Genomic DNA, 14,276 nt, shown 5'->3' on the forward strand with positions numbered 1-14,276 from the left:
ACTCTCTTAGAGCTTGTCAGGTCTGTAGTTTATTATGTTGTGCTTACAATTAGACTAGATTATCAACTTCGTAATTGTATTTATTGCTACATTAAATACATTTTACTATCTGATCTTGATATTTTATGTAATAAGGTACCTAACAGTAAATACGCGAGATATCCTCGCGTATTCTTGATTTAATTACTTTTAGAGTTATTTGTTTTTTTTTCATTCTTATAAATACAGAAGTAGGATTGGAGCCTTGGTGATGTATTTCGTGCGGCCAGTGATTTAACAGGACACCTATAAACGACTTGGCACTCTGCCTGAGTTTGTGCTTACTATCACAGCACGCATTAGGCAATTAAGACTTACACCCGAATATGACATATTCCAATGTTTTATGTATGAATCTTATAGGTTAAAAAACTCCTTGGCGTTTCTGGCTCCACATAGGACCAGGTAGACGATGCGGTGTCGGTCGCCGGTCGGTGCGCACGCGCCGCCATGCTTCGTTACCAATAATCATGATTTAGCTGGTCGGCTGACACGGCGCGCGACTAACGCGATTTATCCGCGATTAGCCAGCCGTCCCACCGACAGCGAGCTCGCATTATCAGCTTCTTGTGGATCGTGTTAAGCAAAAACAGCAAGGTGTGAGACTGTTGTAATGTAAGCTAAGTTCTGCTTTAAAGTTATTTGTACAAGTTTGAGTTCACTGTGTCTGACAATCCAATTGACACTTCTACGATAAGAACTGACGAAATGTTTTTCATCATCATCTATAATAAAATAATTATCGATACCGATGTAAGAATACTGTTTATGAAAACGCACAAAGTAAATCGTTATTAACTTATTACACCTAATAAAGTCACAAAATAATGATATAAGATAACATAAAAATAAAGTTTATTGGTAAGGTGTAAATGTAGACTGTAAAGCATCGCGACGCACTCGCGGGTACTGTGTATCGATAACCTTACTGTTTTTCAATTTACATTGTGAAGAAGGTCAGGAGCGCGGGGGCACGGGTGCGCGGGGGCGCGGGGCAGCGCCGCGTCCGTCCCAGGGCAGAACTAAAAGGATTTTAATAAAGGCTGGTCGTAAATCAAATTTTGATCAAGGCACGGCAAAAAGCGAAGGCCCTCGACCATAAACCGTGCCGGCCGATGATAACGGCTTAAAATGTTGTCGGATGTTAAAACTCGGCTGCGTTATGAGGTAATTTATTCGCTGCACATCTAATATCTAAGTATACAATGAAACGTTTATGCCGAAGTTGCCCCGCTCTCGCTCACTCATTCACTCGTCAGTACCGACAGCAAAATACGGGTATTTTTATAGAGGCGGCCAGAATGTCCTGCCTAATGCTTTCACCATTGTCGCCTATAAATATTGACACAGGTATTTCGCGTAACATAATAGTGAAAACTGTGTCACAATCTATTATTTAGCTATGTTTGCGTGATACGCAAGTCAATTATTGGATTATATTAACTATAATATTAAATGTGATTTTTTACAAATTAGTCAAAAATGGCGAACGAATGAACAAATTAGTTGTCACACGAGGTCGCACTTCCGCCGCTCGCCTGGTACTCTGAGCCTGGTACCATTACCGACTGTGAACATCGCGTGTTGACAATCAAAAGTGAGCCAAGAAATAAACAATGAATTAAATTAAAAAGTGGGCGTGTAGAGCACTGTCAGGTGCCGCCGCATGAGCTTCAACACGAAATGAAAATTTATTTGTGAAGTAAACGTAAATTCATTGATATCTTATCTCCAATCGGAATTATACCAAGTTAGGTGTGCATGTACATTTCGAGTACTGACCACTGAACATTCAACCCCAAGCAGTTATATGTTTTTAAAAATTGAAATTTAAATACTTTAATTCTTTGACCGAATTGATTTTTATATCAGTTTTTGTCATAAAATACACTAGAGATAAATCCATCTCACACGATCAATTTACGTCATAAGTGAGATTCTGGAGTGTCCGAGTGTAACATAAATTCTTTCTTGAACATTCTAGTCTGTATAATAATTGTGCATTAGACATCGGCACAACATCTTATAAGAAAAGAACAATTCCTATATCAGGTTCAGTTAATGGACACCATTAAATAATTATAAATTTTAATCTATTTTTAAGCGGTATTAAAAGCTGACGTATTATATATTTTTAATATATTAATGTAGATAGCAATAAAATCAAATTAAATTTAATAATTATGGAAATTTTGTTATAATATTTTTAATTCACTCGTGCACTTAGTACTTATTTGTTTGATTATTTTATGATATTTTAGGGGGGTTTTGAAAGCATTTTTAAAAAATGAAATTGGCTTATTGGACGTCTAATATTTTTTATACTATAAATAATAAAAATTCTGTATGCTTTTTAATGTTCGTTTTTGAGCATGGTATAGTTGTAGCATCTATCAGAAATAAGTAACATTAAAATGCGGTAGATGGTGTGCACACGTCTGGTTATAATTATTAAATTTGTCTTAATATAATGTTTGCACACAGCAGGCGAACAGTTATTACATCTGGATTTTATTTACAAAATATAGTAATAGCACAACGTATAGTATTCCATTAAAGTTCCCTACAACGGAATAAAACTAGTTTTCGGATCTTATAGCTTTTTTAGCATTGTAAGTTACTCCCAAGAAATGATAATAAAACGAAAAACCGCGATGTAGTCCGAAAATAAGTTTTAGTATATTAGTAGATGTAAAAGAGGAAAATAAATAAATAATATAAAAGTAAGGCACAGCGACAGCACGCTACAGACAATATAATAAAACAACTAGAACTTTGGATTTTGGTTACTATTAGAGACAAATTCATCTTCTATGTATTCGTTACGTGGCGATTCATCTTCTAAATTACATGTTCATAATTGGAATATCTGAAAGGCCAGTGCAGATTCCGTTGCTCGAGGCGTGTGTGTTTTGTCTGACGTTTCGCGCGGCCCGGGGCGGCGCTGTTGTCGGTACATGTACGAACAAATAGCAATAAACACGGGCCCATATATCTGTCGCCGAGCGCGGTTATTTACGGCGGCGGGGAAAATAAATCGCGCCGTGTGTAAACATCTCTCCCCCGCCTCCCCCGCCAACAGCCACTGTATCATCCATCGTCATCCGAGAGGACGCTCTTGTCATTAGGGCACCAAGAAGTGAAAATATCAACGTTTTGTTCATTTTCTACTAATATTTTACGTTTCGCCACATTCCAGTTTCTACTTTCTACTAATGATGGGTAACCTGTTAGGACTATTATCTGCAAAATGTTATTATAAAGTGAGCGATAATAAAAAATGTGTATAAAAGTGGCGATGCTTGGTTGGGAGTAGATCAGACTGCCGAGACGAATGTCCGCCGGTTCAAAACTCAAGGGTGGGCACCTCCGACTTCTCTCAAGTTATGTGTGTGTCCTTTGTGGATTACCTATTGCTTAAACGGCGAAAGAAAACATCGTGAGGAAACCGAGATACCTGAAAGTTTTCTATAGGAATTTTAAATATGTACATGTACAGAACACATCGCCCTTTCGTCGGGAGTCATCTCACTGGGATGTTTGTCTCAGCAATTTGCTTCACTCGATGGTAGAGTAGAACTCACAAGTTAATTAACGCCGCATTTAATGAACGATAGCAACATTTTTTTGAATGAATACGAAAATAGACCAATCATAGTAAGGGTTATTGACATGCTTACAAATAACTTGTTTTGGTTGGTATATTCTCACAATCAGATCAATTGATTGAGGTTGGGATCGTTTATTGGAATTGGCCCTTAAAGTCTAATGTAAACTATTAAAGATATAAGTTAAATATTAAAAACAATTTCGTTACTTATTTTTTTTAGTCTTTCTTTATTTCGGATTTAATATTCAGCCAGGATATGTCAACCCCATCGTAACTTTTCGTTACTTATTCGAACTTTGAAAAAACTTCATAGTAAAATTCATATAAAGAAATACATACAGATTATTAGATTTTAGCAAACTAGTTTATCCTTACTTATAATATAAACCCAAAATGACGGTTTGTTCTTTCACACATTAATGGCGCAATGCATCGCCAAGACTTTTATTAAGATTGTTTACAGACCGGGAAGTGATAGAATTTTTAAACCGGAAAAGACGCAATTAGAGACTTGTGAGATTTATTCCAGTACAGTCATGCGAGCGAAGAAAACTTGAATACATTTCGAACCTGTAACCCATGCGTGATAATGATCAGCTTCGCCGGTCCACAATGCATACTAAAGTGCGTCATTCAAACGGGCCCGCTCACGGCTCAGCGAATGACAATTGTTTAACAAAGCGCGGGCGCGAGCACCGGGCGCGAGCGCCGGGCACCGGGTGGCGGGTTCGATTCCCGCTCATCAGCAGCCCCGGTGGCGGTTCATTACGCGTTGTGTTATTCAAATTTATTCAGTTTAGGTCCGCCGGGGCCGCGGTTCCTCGCCATATTTATTGGAACTATAACAAGCCCATGCGAATGTTCTACAAGCCCCAGCCAATCAAAGATAAAAAATATAACAGTGAGATTTCTATTCTTTTTATATTACATTTTTCTGCCTCGAAGGACAAAATTGACTCAAATTGTATAGATTTGTACAGAATATAAGTTAAAAGGTTAGTACTTAGTAGAAGATTGAAATATAAGTTTGGTACCTAGATGGCAGCGATTCGATGCCTGGGCACACTCGACTAACGTTTGATTCATATCGTTTTTATTTAACGGTAAAGGTGCCTAAAAGAATTTTAAGGGTAGTCTACTAATCCGCATAATGCGTTATGGAGTAAAATCGTGATGATATTAATATAAGTGGGATAAGTACTATTCTAAATTACACTCAGTGCGACCCAAATGTGTGAGACTTCACATTTAATTTAACCTTTATTATTTATTTATGTATTATGCTATTTTCAAATTATAATTACTTGAAGTTACTTTGTTTCGAAAAGAAAATAATATTATTTAATAAAATTTAATTGCAAAATTCCCTTCACGCTTGTTTTACTTTTGATAAAATATTAACTAATTATGTTAACGAATTCAAAGGTCAATTAATGTCGGAATTGTAAAGGAGCGATGACACTGGATCCTTTAATTTGTACATTATTCTTACTAGTTTATAATTAACTTAAAAAGTTTTTTTATTTACTGATCTTATGTGCTTCAACTATAAAACCGTATGTACGTTATAATAATTTATTGCAACTAAGCACAAGCAGGTAAAAAAATAAGATAAAAGCAATTCCGCTATATAAATAAAAAAGTAAAGTAAGTAATTTTATAAAATTTTCCACATTTTGTTTGCAGTCTGATGATAATTATATTTTTAATATTACAGACGTCTTTTACTTACTTATCCTCTATATTATAGGTATCTAGAAATAAATCGGAGTTTTTCTAAACCTCTGGCACTTTTCCGATTACTTTCTGAGAAAGTTTCTTGATGTAGGGGAACGTAATTGCTGCGTCAGCACCGTGCGGCCGGTTCCGTAGTTGTGCCAGCTCCTTTACTGGCGCGAGTTCGTTACTCTCCTTGTGCAGTAACGAAGTGTTTGCAGCCCACGGGGGCAGGTAATCTAATCTCGCCCCGCGCCCGCTGCTCCACCTCCCGCTGAAACTGTAGCGTTTTTCCCGTTGTTTGTTCCAGTATCAGAGGCAGGGTGCGTGACTAGAATCTCGGAGGATGATCAATACGTGCTCGTTTTGACAAACTCCGAGTAGAGTAGAGACCGCGCCGCAGCGCCGCTGCGTCGCCGCACCGGGCTACACCGTTCGTATCGGATTAGTTCGCGCGAACTGAATCGGTCTGTGTGCACGGGTTTTAATGACCGTTTCCTATAGTTGATCTCTTCTCAAGTGTTTATACTTATGATCATGACGGCTGGATATTTGTATGATTTTTTTCTAAGCATTAAATGCTACTGTCCATGTACTACATATGAGGCTCGTCAACAATTCTTCGGTGAGATAAAGTATTTTTGCAAAACTAGGTATAAAAAAGTACACTTCAAAAAATTATAGTATTTTATGGAAAAAGCAAAAAGAATAGACAATTACATATATATTTGTTACTGATTTATTTCGTTATTATAAGGAGCATTCATATATTTTTAAAATGAAGGATTTGTTTATTAGATTAAGGTGTTGAAAATATAGTATTTTTGCGTACTATATATTTTTTCAACAGTACACAGACCCAGAATATAGTACAATACTATAATATATTATATTACGATTGGCAATCCTACATGCACATTGCACATCTAAAATTCTATAGAAATCGCAGAAAGTAGAGACTCCCAGTTGAGAAAAGACTAGATTTAAATCGAGACGCAGAGCTTAAGACAAGTATAATAGGAATTTTGATCACACGTAAATTTAAAATGTTGTGGAATAATTACTATAGCGTTAGGGCCTACTTTACAATGCTCTGGTAAATGTTACCCGCCAGTTAATGTATAAAACAGGTAATGTTCAATGCGCTCTTTTGTTTATTTGGGAGCTTGTCTTTTGTGTTTGGTCCCTCTATATTATATCGACGAATAACATATACTCATATATAATAATAATAAGCCCTTAATTAATTTATTATCAATGTTTTACATTTAACTAATCATTGTTTTAATATTTATTCCATAATAACTTGAGATTTAATAATTAAAACATTTAAATGTTTAATGGTGAGACCCTTTGGGGGCTATTATCCGATGACTATTAATCGATTGTCACGCATTAAGGACTTAACAATTCGCCAATAACGTGACAATTATTCGGAAGCATCCGCAGTGATTAGTGGCGAGCGGAGCGAGCGGCGCGTGTCACGACTCGCTCTCACGCGGAGCATTCGTTCATCCGTTCATTCTGTTGTTAATTTCGTTGGTCTGCTGGCCTGGAAATAATAACTGTTGTTATTAGCGCCTTTCCTCTGTATTGACGTATGAATGAGTAAAAATAAAACGATATCGGGACCACTCGATACTGCACCCGATTGGGTTATGTGAAATCATTCTATGCGTAAAAAAACAATGTCGCCAAATCTTAAGTATACATATTACATATTATTGACTACGTAATACGAAATATATCATTGATCATGGACAGAAAATTAAAGTTTATTCTTATTATTGTTATATACGAAATAAAACGTATACATGTAACAACTATCATCATCTCCATTTGAAGACCATTATAATTGTCGGAGCATTCGTAATAAAATAATTATCTTTTCAATGAACACAACACTAAATATTTATATAACGACTGTCACGAAACTAACTTCATATTACCCGTATCAATAAGTGCAAATAGTGTGGAGCCAGTAGTCGGCGCGGCTCGCTCCCGCGGGATATCGCATTAAAAACAATAACACCGCCGATTGATCCCGGAGGAGACTAAACGCCGCGCTAACAGGCCCCTTAGGACGCTACTGATACTTGCAACACACTGCATGCATTCTAATGTTGACTCTGTGTTTAGAACTTTGAGTTGGGTTTCCAATGGACGGTGATGTGCAAATTTAGGGGGTTGCTAAAATGTTATGAATGCATGTTTAGTCGGATTTTAAATTGAATAGTTAGTGTTATGTTGTTCTTTACGACTGGAAGTACATGAGCACTGAGCTTTTATGTTTTATTGTAGCATGCATTTACACCTGTCGCCTCAGGCTGTCGAGAAAATAGTTTGCCTATGCCGGCACTCCAAACATATTCGTCTTGTTTTAGCCTCGATATCTAGAAAAAGAGTCTTTCATTCCAACACCCATACAATTATTATGCTTTCTTATACGAATCCTATAAAATTGGGTACAATACCAGACTACAGATAAAACTTAATAACTAAAAGTTAAAAACAGTTTAACTACACTGTCGACCAGCTCAACAAAATCAAAAGCAACATTTTAATACCTCACAATCGTCCGCGTGAAATCCAGTTATCGATAAAAATATAGGGGTTGCAGTCACGGGGTGCTGAGACTTAGCGAGAGTGCGAGGCGAGGGGTGGGGGGTTGTAATCGCATCGGTCTGCGCGCGCGCATTCCTAATCTCGTTGCGGTAATGATCTTAGGCGCACAAAGGGCTGATCAAACGGTGCAATACGACGCGCCAAATGTCGACTGCAGCGAGCGGAGCTGCTCCTTTCGGTATTATCATGAAACCGCCGCGTCATCACGAACTTTCCAAATTGAAATTTAGTTTGCGTTTTGAATAAGCAGACGACGCGGTGACGTCATATGCGATGTTGATACGTTGCCTCCTTATCATGATGTATCTCGTGAAAATTGAGAGCGTTTGTGCGGAGCGTTAAAGAATATACTTAGATCAGTTTTTTAGACACTGAGTAGCACATGTCAAGGCACCGTAATATGTGTGCAATTAAATTCAAGCAATACTCCATTGATGTAATATTAAAGAAATTCTACAAGTTAAAATTTTAGTAATTGTTTTTAGTTGTTCTATAAAGCTAGCAACTAACACTCAATAATATTAGATATAGAAATCCGATAGACAAACGAACTCACGTCAAATGTTGGCAAATGAACAATATCAACAGACGGCGACGGGCACACATACATTGCAAACACGACTGGCTCACAGAATTTCTACCTTACATCCACGAGAAAAGGTTGAATAGAGCTTGTCACTGTAATTCAAACAGTTAAATGCAGTTGTAACGCGGACCTGTAAGTGGGTCGCCGGTCTCGCGTCTAGTGTTCAAACACGAGGAATGAGTTTAAGGGTAAGAGTATGCAGTCAGATTGAACTAGAATTCGATACTTTTAAAGTGATACAGCTTCATTATAGACACATATGCCTACAATACCAGTAACAACTAACAGTGCCAGTGACTGAATGAAAACCGATATATAGTGACCGTTTATTTTTCTTCTAACCTAACCTCTGTGTCCCAGTCTTTATTCCTTTCGTTGAACGTCGGCAGCGAACTCTTAGAGACCGTTAATATGACAGTTTCATTGACGCCACAAATTACCTAATGTTTTATAATTTTAATTGTATGGCTGGAATGTTTGGAATAAACATATTGAGATGAATTTTATTAGATTTCTATAGAATTTTTAACGTGTAAATCCGTGCGTAAAGTACGTCCAATAAGCAATTTCCAGATGCGTGGAGTACAGGGACGTAATGAGACGATGGAGTGGCCCGACCCCCCGCTAGGGCTTTTAAACGACGTTAATGCTTCCACGCCGCACGTTGGACAGGGCACGGGGATTTTTAGAGTGTGTCGGAAATAAAAAAAAATATTATCATGGTAAATAGTTTTCATCAACTAATGATTTCATTTCATAATATACTAGACAGTGCTGTAGTATTGAAAGTGTAAGGTGCCACACGTATGCTATCAACTCGTCGCAGTGAAATACTACGGTATAATAAAACTAATTTATTTTTGCCTATCAATATAATCTTAACAGGAACTATATCCATAGGTGTTCCAGCAATTTGAGTAATTATGAGCTTTATCGTCGTTAAACGTGGAATGTAATCATCAGGCGTATGTAGTCCCCTACCTCAGGAAAAGCAAACAACGCGTAGCGAACCTCACAAGCAGTACAGTTGCTAACAAACAGACACATCCAGGGGCGTCGCAGATCAAGGGAAATCAGATTGTTTCATTGTTATTCCCGTATTTCTGAGTAAACAGAAAGTAACAAATTAGACGGGAGCGGCGCTAGGCGGCGCGGCGCGGCGTCTACTCAGCGATGCGCCGCGCGTCGCCGCGTCAATGGGCTCGGACAACCGGCCGCTGATTGTTAATTCGACTCCTCCCCGGGGAGCCGCGAGCCCTCGCCCCCTCCTCCGTGCACACAAATATTTACGGGCGAGCGAGTGCGCGATAATCAAGTTATGTTAGTAGTTCGGTTCTGCTGACAGAAAAGCTTGGGCTGCCGCCGCCGACTCACTCACTGCTGGGAGTATCGCCTCAAAGATTGGGTTTGCGTCGAGTACTAGTGTCAAAACTGATAGCGCCACGCATATGTATAATATTAGTGGCCAATACAATATTGACACCAAACCGGATTATAAAATATGAGATATAAGTTTGACCGACGGCAGTATATAAGTTTTCAGGGATAAAAGTTTTACTGTTTTCCCAAGGTAAAACGTAGCTTATGTCGTATCCAAGGGCTCAAACAATCTCCATACCAAATTTCAATCTATAATTTGAGTCTAAATGGTCAAGTATAACAGGTACTTAGTTATCACTAACATTAACGACTACCTTGTGCAATGGATGTATGATGTCTGTACCTATACATGGAGAATTATGTGAAGATTAGAGCGGCGTGACAGTGACTAGCGCGAGTCGAGTGGCGAGTGACGAGTGGAGTGGTGAGTCACCTGCTCTAATTGCGCGGTTTGCATGCAGCAGATCGCATCTCGCAGGTGTACGCCATTGTGTGGAAGCCGCTTTGTACTCCACTCAACCATGTATGCTTTAATTTTGTTAAAATAGATACTGTTCTGATATAGTGTTCTTGTAATTGGTATTGTCAAAATGCAGTCATGTTAGCATTATGTTGTTATTTTCTTTATTGTGGTTATTACTAAGTATACCAGCGACTCGGTTTACGTGTAATATAATTGGCACTATTTATTAACTTACCTATTATTATTTTATACGTAAAATATATATAATATATATATATATATATATATATATATATATATATATATATATATATATATATATATATATATATATAAATATAAATACGTTGCTCGAGTTTTGACAAAAATACCAATAACATTAGACATGGAAATCTGTTCACTTTTTTTGAAGACTTCAGTTTTATAAGACTTTCTTATTGGTATAGATTTATACATGGCTGGCGAACGACCTCGTCCTCTGGTGGTACATGATCACCATCGCCCTTGAACACTTACAATACCAAATGATAAACAAGTCCTTCAATTTGGTAGTACCTAATTGTTGTAGAGTTGTACTGAAATTATTTAATATAGAATGGTTATAAGATATATTTGTTGCAAGAGAATAAATCTAAATTGTAATTGTAATTGTATAGGGATTGTCAAGTCGTCTATAAGAACCATGGTGATTGGGGGGACTGTGGCGTGGTTAATTCTGTATACAAGACCGTTCGAACTTAAAACGTGCAATTTTCTATTCGGTCGATTTCCCCGAAAACTTCTGTGGCAATGAGTTCACCGCAAACCTCCACCTCCGATGAGGGATGAAACTCCCCCTACAAATTACAATTGCAAATTCGCGATTTGCTTTCTCGTTAATGGAATGAATCGATCTTTCCGGAGAACGCGCGGCGTTTCCGCTCGCATCTAAATATTCGCAAAAAAGCCTTTTGAAGGCTCAAATTAAAAGTCCGCGGAGCCGCCGGAAGCGGCTCTCGGATATCGGCTGGGCTGAAAAGCGAGTAATTGGTGCCCTCCCGCCCCGCCTCGCCTCCGCCCCCGACGCCAGCGCGCCGCCACCGCCGGCGACGCCTCTCAACATGTACCATCTCTGATGTCCATTCTTTTGCGTCTAAAACTATAACAGGATTTACAAACTGAGTTTATTAATGAAAATACATCCAATAGCTTAGACTTTTGACACTTTTGACAGTGTAACGTTGTGGGCAAAATTTTTGCCAATCACAAAATCAGTTGTCACGAAAAGGGTTGCGAGCGCTTAAAACGCTCACCCAAAATTCCGGTATGTTTGTAAGCCAGCACTTGCCAGACTAACAAATGTATAGTCAGGTAAAAAAAAGTCGCCACGGCCTTTGAACCCAGTCGCGGCCTATTGTTCTAGGTGCAACGAATTGACGCTACGCCGTTAAAGCTATACGAGGTATTCTCAGCTGCTATAAGCTGCGATTGCATAAATATAATTGTTCGACCGGAGTAATGGTACTGCCTGAACGAGAATCATGAAGTAGCAGCCATGCAGTTGTACTAGTAAGTACTTGTGTCCGTTTATATGAACATTTCCTGTTAGCTGGTGGTCAGGAAGCGTCTATTGATATTTCAAGCTACTTAATATTTCCGGTAAACGCAAGTTATTTACATAACAAGTTTACATAATTTTATATAGGTAACGAAATTACGACATTCATGTTTCATAAAATAGAAAGAAAATTCATTTGGGCAATGATATTTATGATAAAAAGCAATAATATGAGATAGGTATGCTGTACAAAGAAATGAGGTATTTTCTTGGCTACGGATAGTGCTTGTGACGGTTGCTTTGACTCCAAATTATTCAATTACGGAAGAAAATTATAAATATTAATTAGTTGAACACTGATTAAAATTGACTAATAACGATTCTCAGAAGATTTTAATATGCTTACCACGAACCTAGTGGAATTTGGAACAGAATTCTTGTTAGTAAATAACGAAACAGCACTATACAAACATAATGTAGCAATGAAAGAAGTTGTCACTCCGGTGGTGACTGGATCATACCGATCTGTCTTACTGGACATACACCTGCAGATCCCGAAAAATGACTCGCCACAATGCGCCAAGTTTGTATAATAAAAAAAAATTATCTATACTAGTGTCTAGTACCTTAATAACAGTAATTTATAAAGTCCATTGCTTCAACAAAGATACGTGGTGTCTTGTTGGAAGTCTACTTCTTATTAGAGATACTACAAATAATTTGAGGCTTATCCGGCGACACACTACGGAAATCGCGCAGTCTGGGCCCACAAGAGCAACTTTCAAGGGATTAGCGAGCGACGACTGTGTTCGAGCCATGGCCGTCATTACCCTCTTGGCGGAGGGCGCACAAGTGTCCTGATTGCGTCGCCTCATCCCTCATTACCCTCTCGTGTGACATGCCAGTAAGCCCGTAATTTCTTTTGTACCACATCTTATGACGTGTTTTACCGTTAGAGCTTTACAGATATGAGAAGAATGAGAAATTTGTCCTTCAATTCGTAATAAAATGCGAAAATTATAATACAAGATAAAATGGAACGCTTAAATAAAGTAATCTAATTGAATGTGAAGTGGATGAAGCAAAATATTTTATTAAATAAACAGTCAATCAGAGAATATGTTAATTAAAATAAACAAATTTTGAGAGTGCCCTCAAAATAACACAAAAATCAAACAAACAATCATGTTCCGGTCCTTCAATTTTCAAATGAATGAAATGAGCTTTTGTATGAAATGTGAGCGGTATCATGCGACGGAAGATGGGCGGCGTAATGACGTGTCGCAAGAACGTGCCGACACTGTAAGCTTAAAAATTACTTATATTGTATTATTGTGAGTAGCATATTGACAGTATATGCACGTATTATAAAATTTTCCAATTATAATTAGTAGGAACCATTTTCGAAGGACGAAGTTGCCATATATATTTCATGAAATGGGTACATGTAATAGTTATTATCATGTTGCCATTGTAGGCAAAATTATGATTAGAATTTACATAATTTACATTCTAATGTGTTCGCGACACGCAGGATTTGTGTTCAGTTAATTGCTTTGTATAAACTGAAATATTATCAACAAATAAATAAATCATTTATTTATTTTAATAAATGGATCATGTGGTAGAATCGCTGTAGTTAGTTGTGACTGCAGGTGGATGGCACCTCTACATACGTACATTGTAGCACAAAAGATACTTAAACGCTGTCTTGTTTCGTTTTGCACGATTAATGAAATTGTTGCTAGCTCCAGCTTAACTCATCTATTTTTTAAAAATCTGCAATGCTCAGTCAGTTTTTGGATTTTTTTTTCTTTTATTTTTCTTTCTTTCACGGAAAAATAACTCCACTTCATCTGATGGTAAGTGAGTGCGACCCAATAGAATGTCGATGACTAGAGATCATTACCGCCCGACAGTCGAGGATTGTGTCCTTGTCTTGTGCAAAATGCCATCTGCTACTAACAATTTATATTTCTCGTCTTTTTCCTCATATCCTCAATTCAGTGTTGCTGGGCCTGTATGATTCTATTGAAGGGCGAGGGTCTCGGATCCTATTCCAGGTGCTTCTAAAATTTGTGAAAAATTCCGATTAGAAATCCTAAGTCGCGTGATTGGAATTCGTGCCCGATGTGGCGAAAGCTTACCGTCAGTCACATCGCATATTAGCGAAGTGGGAACTCATTGCATCCCTGTCTACCGCTTCAAAAGGCATAAGCGTATGTTTATATGTGTGTGCGAGTGATATGACACGTGTATACGAGTATAAATCGTCTTGCACTAACCGCGGGCCAGCCCACGCCACGCCAAGCGTGTGTTA

This window comes from Manduca sexta, chromosome 27 (assembly GCF_014839805.1).
Source record: "Manduca sexta isolate Smith_Timp_Sample1 chromosome 27, JHU_Msex_v1.0, whole genome shotgun sequence".
Taxonomy (NCBI): domain Eukaryota; kingdom Metazoa; phylum Arthropoda; class Insecta; order Lepidoptera; family Sphingidae; genus Manduca; species Manduca sexta.